The sequence below is a fragment of the Teleopsis dalmanni genome, chromosome 2 (assembly GCF_002237135.1).
Source record: "Teleopsis dalmanni isolate 2A chromosome 2, ASM223713v2, whole genome shotgun sequence".
Classification (NCBI taxonomy): Eukaryota; Metazoa; Arthropoda; class Insecta; order Diptera; family Diopsidae; genus Teleopsis; species Teleopsis dalmanni.
In genome coordinates this window covers 65,780,707-65,800,316 of record NC_051847.1, presented here as the reverse complement: position 1 = coordinate 65,800,316, position 19,610 = coordinate 65,780,707, and the positions used below count along the sequence as shown (strand labels likewise).

General features: G+C 27.1%; 1 protein-coding gene across 1 annotated transcript in view; it reads right to left on the bottom strand.

Annotated features, from left to right (window-relative positions):
• LOC119674738 overlaps positions 1 to 5,517 on the bottom strand; it is a 10,247-nt gene extending 4,730 nt beyond the window's left edge. The window contains exon 1 of the mRNA XM_038085894.1: positions 5,085 to 5,517. The gene's annotated coding sequence lies outside the window, so the exon portion shown is untranslated. The remainder of the gene's footprint in view (positions 1 to 5,084) is intronic.
• Positions 5,518 to 19,610: the final 14,093 nt, after the last annotated feature.

Genomic DNA, 19,610 nt, shown 5'->3' with positions numbered 1-19,610 from the left:
TTATTTGCTCTCCATCGAAAACTGAAACATAACCATAGAAGTGAATATTATCAAATGAACCTTTATAACATAATAAGCAAATAGATTTTCATCATCATGATGTAAATGTAGGTACTTAGTTTTATAGGATACATAGAATTACAATTACTAAGATATTTACTCTATAGAAAGAGAACAAACAGTAAAAAAAGAAAAAGTTCTATATTTTTTCTATAAATAGATAGATAGTGAATAGATGTCTATATCTGTCTAGACGTTAATCGAATAGTTATTATTTGCTCTCCATCGAAAACTGAAACATAACCATAGAAGTGAATATTATCAAATGAACCTTTATAACATAATAAGCAAATAGATTTTCATCATCATGATGTAAATGTAGGTACTTAGTTTTATAGGATACATAGAATTACAATTACTAAGATATTTACTATATAGAAAGAGAACAAACAATAAAAAAAAAGTACTGTGTTTTCTCTATTAATAGATAGAGAGTGAATAGTTGTCTATGTCTATCTAGACTTCAATAGATGAGAAGTCTATCTCATCTACTTAAGCGACACATAAAAGTTAGAAATACGATATGAGATCCTGACACTCTTCCGATGTGCTACTATAAAGTTATTTATAGATTTCCAAATTTGAAAAATTATAGATTGGATAATAGTTTTGGAGATGTCTACTGCTATAACTATATCACATATTATTTTAAAGACATATCCAATTATTAAAAGAATAATAAAGATTTTATCGTAGGTTACATATAAATTCAGCTCTTTTTTTTAGTTATACTCTGCAAGAGCTAACATTGTCAGAGTGAGTAATTCTAGTGTTTTCTGTTCATTTTGTCAGTGACTTGGAGTAGAGAAATTATTTTTAATGGTCAGTATTAAAATTATATGTGAATAACATTCTGTTTACTAGTAAATAAATTAGGTGTTTATCAAGAATTTAAAAATGTTTATGTTCAGTTTGTGTTTGGACAATTGTTTCATTAATTTTATGTTATGTACAATAAAAATTATGTGGTTATACAGTTTATTTTATCCATTGATATATACAACTAAATTAATATAAATTCATTTTATATAAACATGTATTATTTTTTAGTGACTGTGGCTATTGTAAAATTGCGTTGTGGTTAAATATAGTATATGAGATCAGTGGTACAAGATTAACATGCCCTTGAGCACTTTTAACATATTTATGGTAGAATAATGAACTATTAGGTTTACGGATAAATAAGAAGAGAATGGGTTCACTATTCTAATCTTTTCTATATAATATTTCTGAAGAAAAGTTGTTTGAAATACAATAAGTTCGAAACGAATAGTTACCTTAGGAATATTTTCCTTTTGTTTGACAGGTGATAGATAAGGTTAATCAGATATAACTACACCATATTGAGTTCCAAACACTTTTCTTATGGGGAAAAAAATTTAAGATTTGTAACTATATATATGTATATAGCTTTGGTAAAATATAACACTCTGTTGTTGTGCTTTTTACAATAAAAAAAGTTCTATTATTATCTATGTCTGATCTGATCTTTAAAGACTAAAAAAAATTAAAGAGATTCTTAAAAATATTGTTATCTCTTATTTAATATTTGGGAATATTTTATTAAGATCAGTGCTTTGTTTAAAAATTATTACAAAACAAAAATAAGAAAATTTTGGAAAATTCACGTATATTCCAAAACTTTACAACCATAAACAGTAGCAAAATCGGGACTGTTACCAATTAGGGTGGTATGACTGATAGGATTACAAATATATTATGAGTCGCTATTGTCTAGCCTAATGTTTAAATCGCATTATGATAAATAATGACTATAGCAGCTCTATTGGCTGAACATATGAGAGATATGATATTGGAACAAAAAGAATTGATTACAGTTATTGAAAAGGTAATGATCATCGCTTTTTCATATTGAAGTTTTCAATGCGAAAACTGTAATTGCCTCTGCCAGTAATGGTTATGGATAAAACATATAGATTCAAAAGATTACAATGGTAAAAAGATTAATTTGACCATTTAATTAATGAATCATGTTAATAGAATTTACAAACTTTTAAAACAGATTTTTTTTAATTCAAAAACCAGATTACAGCTGTGTTTGCACAAATAGTTAAACTGTAGAATTCAACAAAGCTGTGAATTAAAATTTAATTATATGAGCTGTTTTCCTCTTTTTTATATATTTTTTGAAACCATATTTTAAACTGATTATCCAATAGCACGATAGCTTCAAAATGTCGACAGTGGATTCAGTGGATTAATACTTTTACTGATCCTTCACGCATTATATCTGCATTGCTTGTAGACAGCCATAATAGAGCAAAAGAAATATACGCAAATGTTCTAAACTTTTTTCAGACTTACTGGCTTCTTTTTATGCTCGGTTGATGCCATATCTAATATATACTTATTTTCCGGCTCTACTTGAGTTTCAGTTATATTCTTTTCAATTCCACGCTTAATACTTTCGATTTTCGGCTTATTTCGTATGCTGACATAGATGTCTCCTAATATATGTTGACACTATCACCCATTTTGGATATTTAGTTTGTTTTGAACAGATTTAAATGTTGCTCGATTAAATTAAAAAAAATGGATCAAAGAATCGGTATTAAATTATGTGTGAAAAATAAAATTAAGTGCTCTAATGTAGTTGAAATATTGACTGTGGCGTCTCGCGAGTCTAATTTAAGCAAAAATATGTTTATAAATGCTACAAGTTATAAGCAGAAAACCGAAAATATATTAATAACGATGCCCCCTGGACATCCCAGCACATCAACAATAGATGAAAACGTTGTAGCAGTGAAACAAATTGAGAAGAATTAGAGAAGTTGCAGGATGTTATCTTATCGGTTGGTTCATTTTATAATATTTTTTCGGTAGTTTCTGGCATAGAATATATGTTCAAAATTGCTAGATCTTGTCTAAAAAAAACTTTTGCATGTTTCTATTACTTGAATACAATTTTTTGACCAAAAATTATATCTTAGTTAGTGGGTTAGTTAGTTAGGCTTAGTTAAACTTAGTATAATCATTGGAGTTGGTTTTCCTTTCCTTTTTCACAAAACTGGAATGACTTGTAAAAGGACAGAGATTTGTCACAATTGAGAAAATAAAAATCGCATACCTGTGGAGTTTCGAAGTCATATGAAATAGAAATATATATTAGAATTAAAAAAAGCAATTGCAAAAGTGTATAATATATGGGGGCTTGATTACTTGAAAGGAAACAATACAGATATTGATACATAAGTAAATGTTTTTCGATATTAAAATTCACTTTATTTTTTGAATAAACTTCTGACGTATAAATACAGTCTTTCGATTGGGGTTCTTTCCATAACCGCATCTCTTATTTTATGCTTACATATATACACTAGTATAGACAAGGTAAATTTAATTAAGCTTGCCGTAAGCTACTTATAAATTTATTCATGCCTAGCAATATGAGATGGCGCAAAATTTTTATCTAGATTTAGGTAAAAATATAGGCCCTCGATTCATTTTGACAACTCACCTACACTTTCTAATTATATGGCTCCATATACACACACATTAGCATAAATTTATTGAGTATCTCATGGTTAAGGAATATCCGCACCTGGACAAGAGTTCGAGCTATGGGCGAATTGATACACTCTGTGCAAACGAGAGATCTTTACTCAGGCATAGTAAATAACATATCGTTAAGAGCTTTTTTGAATGCTGTATTGTTTGTAGTTTAATGTAAAATGATGAAATTGAATGTTAAAAGTTAAATGTTACATTTTGTTTAGCTTGATTAATTTTAAGTATTATTAAAGAAAAATTTGGAGTATTGAAGACTTAAAATGAAAATTACGTGGAAATAAGCTTACTGTTAATAAATGCGACCGCTGACACTCAGAGTGAGTAAACATTCTAAGAAGAAGAAGATTGAGTATAGATTGATTTAAACTGGTTGGACATTATCTACCCACAGACTTTTCTATTCCAATCAAAAGATTATTATTATAAAAAAGATTATATTATAAATATTATTTAAGATTTGTGAGACAGTAGGTATCATGTGTGATATCAACACTTAGGAACAACAATAATTATCACATATTTATAGTTATACAAGTATTATATTAAATTTAATCCTTTAATAACGAGGTTTTTCGAAAAGTAGTGAAGTACAACAACTAAAATTCATTTTTATATTATCTTAATTTTTTGAATTTTTGGCTGACCATACAGCTGTTTCGAGTATTACTAAATACTATAATAATATTACTAAATAAATAAATACTAAATACCTATCATCAGTGGTCTTGGAAATAATTCCTGTATTTAATTATTCGTAAATAATTTTTTGAGACTGCAAGTACCAGGAATTGAACTCGTGTCCTGCCAAATTTGAAGCTCAGAGTCAGAACACCTTCAAATGCAACTATGCAAAAAATAAATGATAACCAAAAGATAAGTTGAGATAACGAAAAAGTGGTATTTATTTTTAAAAACAGCTGACTTTTATAAAACCGAGAAAATATTTTAAAAATATTGCAAACTGTAACTGTTATTAATTTAAAATATAGTGAAGAATTTACCTGAAATCTTTATAGTTTATAGTCATAATAATCAATTATTAAAATTCCACAACTACAAATAGTGTTTTGAGCATGTAAAAAAAACATATGATTTCCTTAATTTGGGCCAGTATGAACACTTTCCAAATTAACTTAATTTCATTTGAACGAAATTAAGGAAATTTGACTGTCTGAACATAGTATTAATTACTACAGAATGAATTTTTGCGAAGGTGTTAGAAATTTCATTATTTTTCGAAAACACAGATAATGATAGGCTAACTTCCATCACTTTCATGGATGGATTAGCACAGAGGGTCTAACTTAACTTCCGAGATTCATAAGCCAATTAGAGATTCATTTTTTATTTTTTTTTTTTTAATTTTCGTTCGTTCTTAATTTTCTTAATTTTTACATAAAATAAACAAAAAATTTTTTACAAGTCGGTTTTAACCACTTGGAACTGGTTCGTATAGAAAGAAATTGTGACTTTATTGCGTTCATGCTTACCTAATTAAGTCGTTAATTATTAGAAATTATCAACAAAAATATTAACAGCAGGGACGGATAAATTCCATTAACGTCGTTGTTGTTGGTTTTCTTCTTCTTGTTGCTGCTGTTTCTGTCACCATAGTTTTTTTTTGTCAAGGGGTAGAGTGATGAAGGTGCTACTGCACAACGTTGGCGCTGTCTGCGCCTTGCTATTTATTATTGTTTTTGTTTGTGCTTTTGCTTTTTTGTTTTTAAACAAAATACACATAAATTATAAAATAAATATTTAAAACAAAAAGCAGTACTCGAGTCTGGTGTTTATACCTGTTTATTTGCTTTAAACAAAAAACAACAGAAAAAAAAACCAAAATTGTCATAAAAATTTGTGTTCACCTTCAGTCTGGTGATCTTAATTTATTGTTGTTGTTATTATTTTTATCACTTTTTTTTTAAAAAGTAAATATTTCTCTATATATCTACTTTAAGTTAATTTTTTTTTTAAATATTTTTATTGTTGCAGTATGTAGTTTGTTTATTAAAGTTAAAATATATGTAGTTTAATATTTATTGAAAACTAACATATTTATATTTTGATGGCTTTGAGGAAGGGAAAGCAGTCATTTCTAATTTTATTAGTTCAATAGTTCAAATAATTATCACTGCAGAAAATTTCAGGTTTTTCCACATAAAAAATAATCATTGCAAAATATCACGGAAAATACTTTTAAGCAAAGCATTTATGTATTAAAAAAGTTTATATAACAATTGTTTTTTTTTTAATAAATTATAAACACTGATAAAAACATAAGATTTAATTATGACGAGAACTAAGTTAAAAATAAAAACACTCTAAACGAACGTAAATAAAGCGAACAACTGAATCACTTAATAAAAACAGCTGCCAACGAGCATGGAACAGTGTTGCAAGTTTACCCCATTTCCATAACAAATAATTAAGGGAAAAATTTTATTTGTTATAAAAATTTTTAGTAATGTATGAGTGATTATTTCAAAATACATAATATTATTATAAAAAACTAACATAAGATGAGTGTAAAAATAGAATAATAATAATGATAAAGTATTATGAGTATATATATAACTACATATATATATTATTATGAACACACTTTTTAATTCAGAAGAAAGTTTGTGCAAGCAACACTGATATGTGCTGTCACATGAGCAGCGTAGCTGATGTTAAGTCATAAGACAAACAGTGACAACAATATTAATAATGCATTTATGAGTCTTTTTAGAAACAGGTGGAAATTTTATTAAAATTATACTCAATTTTTGTACTAAAATATTAAATACATAAATTTAGGGCGAAAGACCTAGCAGGTCAGTTCCACATATCGAGTTAACTTTAAAATTAATTTTAATGTTAATTCACAAATAAATAAATGTAAAGGCATGTAAATAAAATTATATTATAAACAATTACTTAATTTCCATAAATTCGATTATTTCATTAACAAATCATATGGTACACAATAAAAGCCGTAATTTTTCCGATCAGAGTAGGAAAAAAATGCTCGCAATTTACGAAAAAAACAAGTTAATCCAATTTAACGCTCTTAGTATCTTCAGAGTTGGGTTTTACTAGTAAAAATTTTTACGTCTTAATATTCAGTGCAGCCAAATTCAAAAATTAATCTTTTGTGAATAATCACTGAAAATATGTTACAAAATTATAGTCATCCGTTAAAATCATATAAGCAAAAATAATAAATAGTAATATATCAAAACAATAAGTTAAAAAATGCTTACCATTGCTCTACTATTACACATTTTGTTTTCTTTATATTATATTAATTAATTTTTAATGCTTACAACATTTATATATTATATTGTGCATAATACAGCAAAAAACATATGTCAAAGAAAAGTATTCAACATATTTTAAAACTGATGCCAATATGTTGCAATCAGTGTTAATGCTGTTTTTTTACAGCTCTGAAAGAAAAAATTACTACTATGTTACTATGTTAATTTAAGCAATTGTAGATAAAATCTGTTTGTTCAAACATATTATATTTATTATAAATATATAAAAAAATATTTATAAAAAAATATATTCAATTAATTTACCTTTAATGCAATTTTTTTACCATAAAAAAACTTATTACCTTAAAAACTTTTATTTAAAAACTCAAAAAAACTTGAACGGTGCTTAAAACTTTGTAGTGATAGAGGAAAACAATATACAAAAAAAGAAAATTTATTAATTGTAATTATTTATTATAAAAAAATATTTTTTTTGTGTATACGTTAATGTAGAAATAATTTTATTTTATATTTTTTAAGGATAGAAAAATTATCTTAAAATATTCCCAGCTATATTGAAAATATCTATGCATGTTTAATATATAAATGCTATTTTTATTTAAAAACGGAGTGCTGGTAACTCTGAATGTAGTTATTTCACTCAATTCCAATAAGAGTGAAAAAAATTCACAGTCGTGATTTCACAGTTAACGAAGCGTCAGTTATGAAATTTAAAAGTTAAATACATTTATTATTTCTAAATTTAAATATACAATGTATAATAATAAAAAACATTTATTGCACAAAAATAAAAATTTAATCAAAAAATATTTAAAAGTAACTTACATTATTCACAAATTTTTTATATTGATGCATACACCACACATGTCCGCACATTAATTGAAAATCAAATTTTGCAGTTTAATTTTAAAGGTAAACAATGTTTTTTTAATTGCAATTACATTAAATTAAAGTAATTACATTAAATTATTAATACATATTTAAATTTTATACCTAAATAACTTAAATATTTAAAGTGAACTTAAATAATTTTGTTCGGTGAATGTAAACATATATGATATATAAATTTTGAACGAATATTGAAAAAACTGGAAGTACTTGCTAATATTTAAAATAAATAAGTAAAATAATTAAATTTATATAAATTTGATTTATGTATATACTAATGTAATAGATATACATACATATTACGAATATGAATTGCAAAATTTTGCACCGTTTTTAAAATTAATTCAATGAAGAAAATTTTAAGCAGTCCATACTCACTTCAAATTTAGGGGGACCATACGCCACATAATTCTTTTAGTTAAAAATTTCTTAACCATGAATTTTATTTAATTAAAAATGATTCTATGAATTAGGATGAACATTTTACAATTATAAAACCAACATTAATTCTATATATGAGGTATGTTTCCGAGAGTATTAGTTATCATGTAGAACCTAAGCTCGTTTTATTACATTCTTTTATTCTTCTCTATTTTTGACTTTCATCTTCCAGTTAAAGACATTCATATCTCTTAGATCATGTCGAACACTGAGCTCTAATCACTTCATCTTTCTTTCGGTCTTCATTTCCTTCTTACTTTTCTTATAATCCTTCTTTCAAATACCACCAGTTTGTTTGCTTCGGCATCAATTAATCTCCAGGTTCCACTCCCATAAGTGACTGCAAGCCATATAACTGTATTAGTTTTATGTATGAATAAAGTGAAAAATATTAGATAGTCATTAGCCATAAAATCAAAGCTCGCCAAAAAGACACATGAACATGTTTTTATACTGATGTATTTATATATAACTAAAATAAACAGCGACAAATCAGTCAAAATTTAATAATTGATATCATTAGTACAAAATTGTTATATAAAAGTAATTAATTATTTTTTTAAAACTTTGTTTTTCAATATAATTATTATTACAACAAATTAATACAAGTCTTTAGACTGTGTTAAACCCATAAATATTTTAGGGGCATTAGTTTCGTAATTATCTAAATAATAAAATAGTGTTAAAACAAGAAGAGCATTTGGTACATATATTATATATAAAATAAAACTCAGTATAGAAACTGAAGGATTGGATTGTTAATCTTTACTACAGATTATTGATTATCTGTAAATCGATTTCCATGTCACATATACACTGATTATGTATTGTCGTAATTTTATTTCATTTTGTAATAAAGGACAGATTGTTGTTAGAATTTGACTTACTAAAACATTTAGTTAATTTAAACACATAAATATGATTAAACATATTTCAGTCCTGCTAAACTAAGAATTATATTCGTACTATTGAACATGTATCCGACTAATATTTTGTCCAGGTACTGAGTAAACAACGTAGCATACGATAAAACTGACAGATATAATCAATTTCATTATGAAATGCTACGGAATAGCTAATAATTAATACTAAAAATTATCTGAAACTGGTTTTACAATGTATTTTGTTGTTGAGTCAATGTCCTTCTTTACTAAAATGCACTATATAACATGATATAAATTATTTTAATTTAAATAATTGATGCTAACACATCTTTGACTTCAACAATGAAACATAAATAAAAACATCAGTTTTCTTTTCAAATCCTTTGAGATATTATTTTGTTCTGCTCATGGTATAATTAATTATAATAATTAACTATACGATTTATTTTAATGTTACGATTTGTCAAAATTTGTTAAGTTTGTTTTCACTCAAATTATTCTTTAGAAACTTTTTGACTTGACTACATCTTGGATACGTCGACTTTAAGTGTTGAATACATAAATTGTCACACAAAATTACAGAAGGCAAATAATTCTGAAAATCCTTACATACTGTCACAAATCCTTTGTACGTGACAATTTCAATAATACTCGCATCCGTTTCTGTAGTAGACGTCATGTAGACATTGATAATTATAATAATTAAGTTTGATATAAAATCTGATTTACTTGCCTTTATTATATGTGAGGTGCAGGCACGTTTTTGACTAAGAGTGTGAAATTGGAATTTTTAAAGGATATTTTAAAAAAATTTTTCAATTTTTATCAATTCACAAATCAGTAAGCCAATTAAAAAGTTATTGACCCTATAAGCACTATAGTAAAGTGCTTCCCTTCACATATTTAAAGATAAAAGAGTGCTTACATTTCAGTAATTGCCGTATTCCATGCCAAACAGCAGTTGGAAAAACTTTCGAAGTATATTTCACATTTACCTAAACTACTTTTCATAATCTAAGGGAACAATAACCCGTAGTATATTCAACTTTTTCGGTTGAAAAAGTTTTCTTTGAGAAATTTCCTTATACGAGTATACACAGAAGCTACGTAAAAACTTTTAACTTTTCCTTTGAGATCATTGTGCTTAGAAAGTGCGCTACAAAGAAAATTTGGTATGCTGATTTCATCACATAATTATTTATTTAAACAAATAATTTGAATTTTTTAAAAATACTAAATTATAAATTTTTGTGATAAGTAAAACTTTTTATAAGAATGTGTAAGATTTATTGTAACATTTAAATTATTTATATATTTATCAATTTATCTGCTTTTCCATTATGCATTTATTTATTTAATGCTTTTAGGTACATATAAATAATTATAAAGGGTTTTAATTAATTATAAGTTATGATTTTGTGGCTCTAAGTTTAGGGTTTGGATTTTTCGATATAGATTGTTTAAAAACCGCTAAACCAAATACAATTATTAAAATATGTTATAAAAATCGAAAGATGATTTAACACAATTAGGAGTTTGGATTTGTCATTTTACTATTTGGATTGTTTAACAACCGCTGAACATATTAAAATTCTACTGCAAAAATATTGACGATTTTTTACAAACATGATATTTTGTTTGATAAATATATTAATAAACAAAATTGTCACATTTGAGGCCACGAATATCTACAAGTAACTGTGGAACAACTATTGCATCCACAAAAACTCACTGCATGGTGTAGCCCTTACTGTTTCCGAAATGATAACAGGATGACATAAACGTTTCATTCTGACTGGATGAAACGTTTATCGTCCAATTTCATCAAACACCAGACATAAACTTGGTTTTCGTTAATCCAGGATCAATCTTCGAAATTAATCCTTTTCAATTATTTATGGAGGGTCATCTACCTTTGGTCATAATTGTTTGCATTGGATATTCAAGTATTTAATTCGATTTCAATGCGTTCTATGAGCTATATAACTGTTTTAACAAAAATATGTTGCCTGAATTATCGTCTTTCGAACACATATTCCTCTGACATGTTCAAATTACTGTTGTCAGATATATAGGTACCAACAGTATCTAGTCACAAAAACCTATATTATGTTAATGATGTTTTTATTTTTAAATATGTAAATACTTTTTTTATACTCTGAGATAGTGTTCTGAGTCTTTTCCAAACTATGCATAAAGATATTATTTTAGTGTCTTTATAGACAAATCAAATTGGTAGGGTATTCATTATTATTGCTATGACCTTGCTTATTAAAAACTTTATTTTACTTAAATTTTTTCTTTTTTATTTAAATTTATTGCATTTTAGAATTTGTTCCGTAATAATGCCGCATGAGCTTCATTATTATGTGGTCGCAGATGCATGAAATTTGTCTCAATACTTCTGAATTTTAATCTAAAGTTTACTAACTATCATAATCATATAAGAAATAATTTTATTAAATCTATATGTAATATTAAATATTAGTATAACAAACATATCTGCTTATTGACCGCTAAAAATTTTATATCTACGTACCTTAAGATGAAAAGATAATTTTAAAATAGTTTAAAAAAAAATGAAGTGTGGTATAAGCTCGTGGAAAGAAATTTGCTTTCGGAAGGAGTTGTCTTTCAGATAATTAATTTAATTTAATTTTGTTCCATGCAAGAGACCATAGTTCTGGATAGAATGGTCAGACAAAAATTTAATTAATTAAAAATAATATAAAAATAATTTTTGTTGTTGTAGTTCACTTCTTTTCGAAACTTCTCTATTAAATACAATAATTTCTATTAAGTCAAACAGTCACTATGCCTTATAGTAGAGGCCCTTTGTCCTTCGCGGAGAAGAGGACTACAGTAGTACAAAAAAAAAATAGTCACTATCGTCATAACTGACGTTAAATTACAATTTATAAGAAAAACATATTTTTTGAAAAATTAATTTTTAAAATTAATTTTTAAAAAAATAGTTTTAAAAAAAATTTTTTTTAAAAACAAAAATGTCAAGTACGGTTTCGTGTCAGTTGGTTAAGGTGCGCTGATTCGCAGGACAGGAATTCGATTCCTGGTAGTTGCAGTCTCAAAAAAATTATTCATAAATAATTAAATACAGGTTAATTCCCAAGACCACTGATGATGGGTATTTGGCAATACTTGAAACAGCTGTATGGTCAGCCAAAAATTCAATTAATTAAAATAATATTAAATTAATTTTTGTTGTTGTAGTTCACTACTGTTTGAAAAACCTCTTTAAAAATTTTTTTAAAAAAATTTTTTTTTTTAAAAAATGATTAGTTTTAATTACTTTTCGATTACTTTTTGTGTGTATCTAAAATATAAAACTTCATTTAAAATATGCTTTAATGAAAATATCAGAAACAATTTAAATTTATTAAACATTTTCTTCAAGATAGATGCCATAATCTTCTTCTACTGTCGCAAATGCGAAACTCTTTAGACCGTTTAAGTTCGTATATCAAATTTCGTAATTAAATTTTCGTTAAAAAAATTTAACTTTTCAAGTGAAAAGTCCTTCTTCAGTGATTGGTGGTAAAGGTGCACATCCAAAGGTTTACACAGAGTGCGGAGCCATAGTTTCTGCTCATTTGGACGGTTTCAAACGTTTCATTAGCAAAATTGGCTTTCCTATGCGGAAATCAATCTTTATGTCTTGTCAATATTTGTATGTACTATATTTCAGTAACAAGGCACACGAGTACTTTGTCCTTTGTCCGTATGCAACGTAGACAAAAATTGAAGTAAAGTTTTTTTTGTTTTTTGTCAGGATAAACAAAATATAATTTTCGAACATTATGAGTAGTGGCGGTAAAATAAATCCTGTAAAATCAGGACAAAAGTAAAGAAAATCAATTTGTAGCCTTCATTCGAAAACTTATATGTAATGAAATAAGGACCTGATTTTACGCCTACTGAAGCATACGTGCGTAAAATTCTAAGTAAATAAAGAAGTAAAAAAAGGAATCAAAAAGTAACAAACAAAATACGAGCCGAAAACCGTGCCTAGTTTCCTTAAAAATGGGAACAATTTTATTAGTGCCAAAGTGAAGCCCACATGTGAAGCAAAACAGTTTCTTGTTGGTTTATTAACGTTTATTGGAGTGAAGGGAAAGACGGGAAAGAAGTACTTTGTTTGGGTTCAAATGCTGGTTTACCAAATTTTTACTTTATTCAGGTCAAAAGTAAATTGAGTAGGAAGAATGAAAATCAGCACAGATTTTATTCACTTAAAAATTAATTTAAAAATAGTCGATTTAATTCGTTAAAAATTTTAAAGTTTAAAAGTTAAGTGAATTTTGTCGAGTGTAATTAATTAACTTAATGGAGTTAGTATCCTTTTGGCTTGGGCTTAATTAAACAAATAAAAGTATGTGTTGCATTTGATTGACTTAGGTAGAGTAGATGGTTACATTTGGAAATAATGTTTATTTTCTACACATAAAAGAAGAGTTTTTCTTTTAGTGTTTTTGTGTAAAATTCTCTAATACTACAGAAACTAAATAATATTCCAATTATGTAGTGTGGACCAATTGAACTGCAACTAACTTTAAACTATAGTAGCTTTCGTACTGTTGGCAACAGCTCATGTATATCCTACCAAATGAAACATATAAAGAGTGACGAATAAAACAGAAAACTCTTTTTTAAATTAAATGACATATTGCTCAACTTTAACTACTGCTTAATTAAAAATTACAAAATTAAAATTAAGCAATTAATTAAAATTAAAATAATTACAAAATCATAAGTTGTCCTTTATTTTAAATTAAATTTTTAAACTGATATTTAACTAGAATGTGACACAATCTTAGTTAAAGAGTTAAGTTCATACAATATCAGACGTTATCACTAAGCCTGACTTCAAATCCGATTAACCCAGATAAACATTTAACCAGAAAATGTGACAAAATTCTAACTAAAGAATTAAATTAATAAAATATCGGACCTTATTCCTTATCCATAATGGCATAAAGTTCGATTAATCACGATAAGCATTTAACCAGAAAATGTTGAAAAATTTTAGCTAAAGAGCTAAGCCAATACAATATCGAATCTCACACTATGGCTTAAATTTCGATTAATCGAGAAAAAATCAGCCTAGCCAAGTTAGTGATATAATCGGATACAGCAAGTATTGTATAATAATTCGAACACAAAACCACAAGTGGTATTGTTAGAACTTTGAAACATCTCTTAAAAAATCTAAATTAATTTTTCCTATCTTAACCCATAGCACGTCAAAACAAAATGGATAATATTACAGAATGCTATAATGATACTTGGAAAAAAACTGCATCTGAGTCAATGAGTTACGAGTTTATTTCGAAAAATTCTTTGCCGCAATCTAACACAAGTCCTTGTAGACGTTTATGTTCAGTAATTTACCTAACCCATATAGAATTTACATTAACAATAGTTGAAGAATCGAACATAGAAAATATGGCTGCTTAGCTAATATCGATAGTGATGATCGCATCGATTCCGCTAGCTTGAACATGTTGTGTGAATGGTAGAAAGTATTTGGTATTTGGTCAATAACCGTTGGTGGAAGATACACTTGCGTCTTAGGTTGCTTGGTACTATTAACTGCCGAAAGCAAGAAGATTCATGAAGTACTAAGAAGTAAGATAATCGATGGTCGGTTTTTTTGGACTATGACGACAAGATTATTGCAAGTACTTACTACAAAAAAATTTAAAAATGAAAGCTGCTTTGAAACTGTGGGCTATTAAACATTTCGGTATAAGAGAGTTGACGTTTTAATAAGACTTCGCACCTTAAAATATGCACATGTCGACAATGAAGCACATGTCCATCACTTCATTTCATGGAAACTTCATGAATTTTTCTGTACAGGGCGTTTTGCAGACTAAAACCAAAACCGAATAATATGGAATACACCTACTATCAATGCGAAACTAATCGATTAATTTTATTTAAGTATGTTGCGAGTTATGTTCTGACTTTTGGCTGTTTTGACATCTCAAAACGTTTTTTAATGGAATACGATTTTTATTAAATTCCGTATGACCATTTCATAGATGGGATACATAAATTGGAATTTATTAAATTTAGAGTTAATTCTACTAACTAACATTTATAGTCATATCTATATAGTATAGTAATCTGATATAGTACCACATAGTATAGTAATCTGATATTGGAAAAGATAGATTGAGGTTATATTGCTTGTTGAATACTTTTTATCTCATCTGGAGCTAACTGTATGATTCTCGAAGCAGTTCTGTGGAATCCAATTGTTCTTACTTCAGTCTTTCATCTTGTGTAGGTAGCATATGCATATACCATGTGAGGGAAAAAAAAGGTTGAAACATCATATTTTACTTTATATTTTACTGCCTGTCTGATAGTGATAAAGATGCTGCGTGAAGACGCTAAGGAACCGAGTTCCCACTTTATACAAATGAGTGCTGCTTTTCACATAACTTTAAAATTCAAATAATAAATATGAACATATAATAATATAATATAATAATAAAAAGCCAGTCAAATATTCTTGATGAAACAAATAAGACGTGTTAATTATATCATTTCAAGTACTTGAGATATTGTATTCAATAGATAATGTAGTCAATATTAGCAGAAATAGAAGTATTATAAAATATAAAATAAATAATGAAGATTAAATGTTAAAGAATGTAAAAAAGAAAACAATTATTTTATAAAGTTTAGTCTTCGTTTATGATACTAGATATCAATAGTTCAACGTTCTAATTTACACTTATTTAGTGTTATTCATTTATCGGCATATTGCATTCAACTCCAAAGATTGCGGGTTTTCATCTCTAAATCCACAAAGTTTAGCTTAAGTAGGATCACGGCGTACTAGATGTGACATTTAGTCATGTATGAATTGTATTCGGTGTAGAAGCCGTAAGCCAAATACCCTCCGATAGCGTTGATTACTCTTTGTCCTTACCCTGTGTTTTGTATTAGGGCAACCTTTTTTTGTTATTATTCTGTTCTTGAAAGAGTTAATCATTAATTTTTGCTTCTTAATATTCTTATAATTATCAATTTTCACCTTATTACTGTCATTATTTTATTTATAATGTGAGGTCATTATTAAGACATAAAATCAAATAAAACTGAAAGCACTAAAACTGAAGGCACTATTATCTCGTCATTGCCAAGCGTACATTAAATTCTCCTTCCAGATTCAAATAAAGCAAATACAGAATATAAATAATGAAGATGCAACAGCTGTTGCCAACATGTCTACTTGTGCTAATGTACACAGTAGATATTTGTAGATGTGTATTTGTATGAGATGTAATAAAAAGCTCAAACCAAATTAAGTTAACACACGTCGTGAATGAATGTGGTACTTCATTCAACCTCCGTGTACGAGTGTGTTCAACAGTTAAGCGTATCTACAGAACAAGTTGTTGCACATTTTTCTTGAAACGCAAACTTTGAACTACAACAGTTAACAATCGTTGAAGGCAAATTGAAAAAAAAAAGAAACTGAAGTATGAATAAACATCTCTAACTAACATAAATGAGCTTTTTAGGAGGGAATGTTAAAAAGTCTGCATAAGTATGCACTAAACACGAGTCTGTTAGCAACAGCATGCAAAAGCTCAACTGTTAAGTTAACAGCACTTCTGCAAATGTTGCAAACTTAAATATTCGCAAAGCACTTGACATAAATATTTTACTAAAATATTATATATCATTACATATATTTGCTATACATATGCATATTATATTAAAACTAAATAATTAAAAATGAAAAGTTATTTTATTGTTTTATTTTATGTTACTGTTAAACTACTGTGGCGTTTCTTTATTTCATCAGCGAAGTTTATATGAGTTAGTTTCAATTTAGTTTAATATACAAAATTTATAATATTAATTTAAGAATTTTTAATGTATATCAATATAATTTGTATAATGGAGATATCAGTTGAATTGAAGGATTCACTAAAATTCCATTTGAGTTTTATTGTCTATTTCGTGAATAGTTTTATTAGAGATATTTAAAAAATACCTTATTAATTATTCTTATGCGAATATGATTTAATTTAACTGAATTGTTAAAGCTTCTCCAAGAAACTTTAATTTTTTATTTAAAATATAACTTATGTCTTATAATTTTATTCTACTGTATTCAGTATTCAGTTATTAGGGCGATACGCTAGTAAGGGCTAGTAATAAACGAATGAACATGAAAAGCAACATTTTTTGATAATTCACGATTAGTTTGAACGGCTTTAGTTTGTGTGAACAATACATATACCTACAAATACAAAGTTAATTGTAATATAATACTTCATTCAGACCCAATTCCAATTTACATAAGTCTTTATTTTTCATTGCTGCTAAAGCAAGATTTCTTTTCGATGCTATATCTTAACATAATATAAAACTCTACTCAATTCTACTTCTAAAGACAATGAATAGGAATAAAAACTGTATAGAATTGATTCAAATTCAGTTCAAATTCCGTTAGATCTATTTTTCTATAAAAAATAAAATAATAAAAGACATTAATTATATTTTAATTATAAAAGCAGTACCAATAGAATCTGATTGGGTAGTACCATTCGAAAATATGCTAACAGTGTACACTAACGACTAAAACTCTTTCGCCTTTGCACTTTTGAAGTCAATTGGATCATGTTAACGTTCACATGCGAACCACCATATATATTTTGGGGACCATATATATATTTTTTTATTTATTTTCTGGAAAAAATAGTTAAACTTCGTTTGATGTGCTAAATGCCAATGAAGTCAACTATTTTGTAAATTCGCTAAAAAGCATATATCTTCACTGATTCATATCTTTATTAACTACTATATCTCTGACAATGATCTGGTATCGTTACAGTTATATTAAATCTATGTGAAGTCGCAGCTAACAAGATTAACCTACATACGTTGCTGAAATGTTGTTATATACAAATAAAGGGTTATCCATTTTCTTATCCTGATGCGACTGTACTCTTTTAGTGACATATTGACACATTTCAGTTTAACATACATCAAACAAAACTATTATCAAAAACATCTTACTACTATTTTACAGTATGAATGGTTGATAAAAGTTTAGCGTACACTATGAACTTGTTATCTACTATAGCAGATACTCCTTAGTGCTGAGGCTCATTATTCATTTTGTGGATATAGCAGTGAAAATTCACAAGTGGATGTCGAAAGATCATTGTTTTTGAGAAAAATTCCAGTGTATGTTGTGACATTTGGTTCGAATGTGTGATAGCCCTGCACCTTTTTATATAATGATGAAGATGTAACATAAATCGTATATACTGGTCATAACATCCATATGAGTTGTCAATTATTTTCTTGACATGAAATTGATCATATGGATTTGGAAGATATATAGTTTCACCAGGATGATATTACAAGGCAATTAATATGATCTGATTTCGCTTCGTCGCTCGAGAAGTTTCTCGAGAAGCTTTGAAAACGAATATCTGTCAATTAAAAAGATTCAGTACTGTCAAATGTCACATGTGCAGGACATATGTATTTTGCAATAGATCACACCTTAGGTTCAAACATTGCAGTAAATTAAAAATTTGATTCAAATCTTTTTAAAAAGTGTGTTTTATTTACATAAAATGATATAATTGAAGAAGTAACTGCGAAATTATTATTTAAAACATATATTGAACCCAATATTATTATGTTGTAAACATATACGAGAATCAGAATTAATAAATTACATATGTATATATATTATTTTATTTTTTTAATAGTTTTCACTTTTATACATTTTTTTTGCAATATCAAAAATAAATATTTCTTTTTATTATTTTTTCTCTTTTATTCATTCATTCATTCCAGTACGTTCCCAGGGGAACATTGAGTCATAACCAACTTTTTCCAACTGTCACGATTTCTTGCCAGGGTTTTAATTTCTTCAAAGGTCTTTCTTCTTGCTTGGATTTCTTTCTCTAGTGTTCGCTTCCACGTTTGCTTGGACCTACCAGGTCTTCTGCTTCCTTGAGAAAGGCTGATCCATTGCCATTTACGCTTTTTGATTTCGTTTGCTATAGGAAGTCTGCGGTATCTTGACCATACTTCGGAATTTCTAATAGTGCGGGGCCATCAAATTTTTAGAATTCTCCTAAGGCATTTATTTATAAAGGTTTGCAGTTTATGGATCAGATTGTTCGTGGTAAGCCAAGTTTCGCAGCCTTTTCTCTTCATTTTTGTTTTAATATTTAATCGTTATCTTAATTTTTGGAATATATAAATTTCAAGGATATTAAAAAATTTTACAGAAAAAATAGTTCTGTTAACAAACATACGCTCTTATTACAAAAATGTTAACTTATTTGCTCTGTAAATATTTTCTCCAATAAGTTCGATTCAACACGTTGGTTTGCCTTATCAGTAGAGAACTTAAGAAAAAAACGTGCAACAGTTGCGTATTTACTTTTTTCCTTAGAATAATTTTAGAAATCTATTTATGTTAAAAAGAGAATAGAAGCTGTATAAATTAAACAATTTTTTACCATAT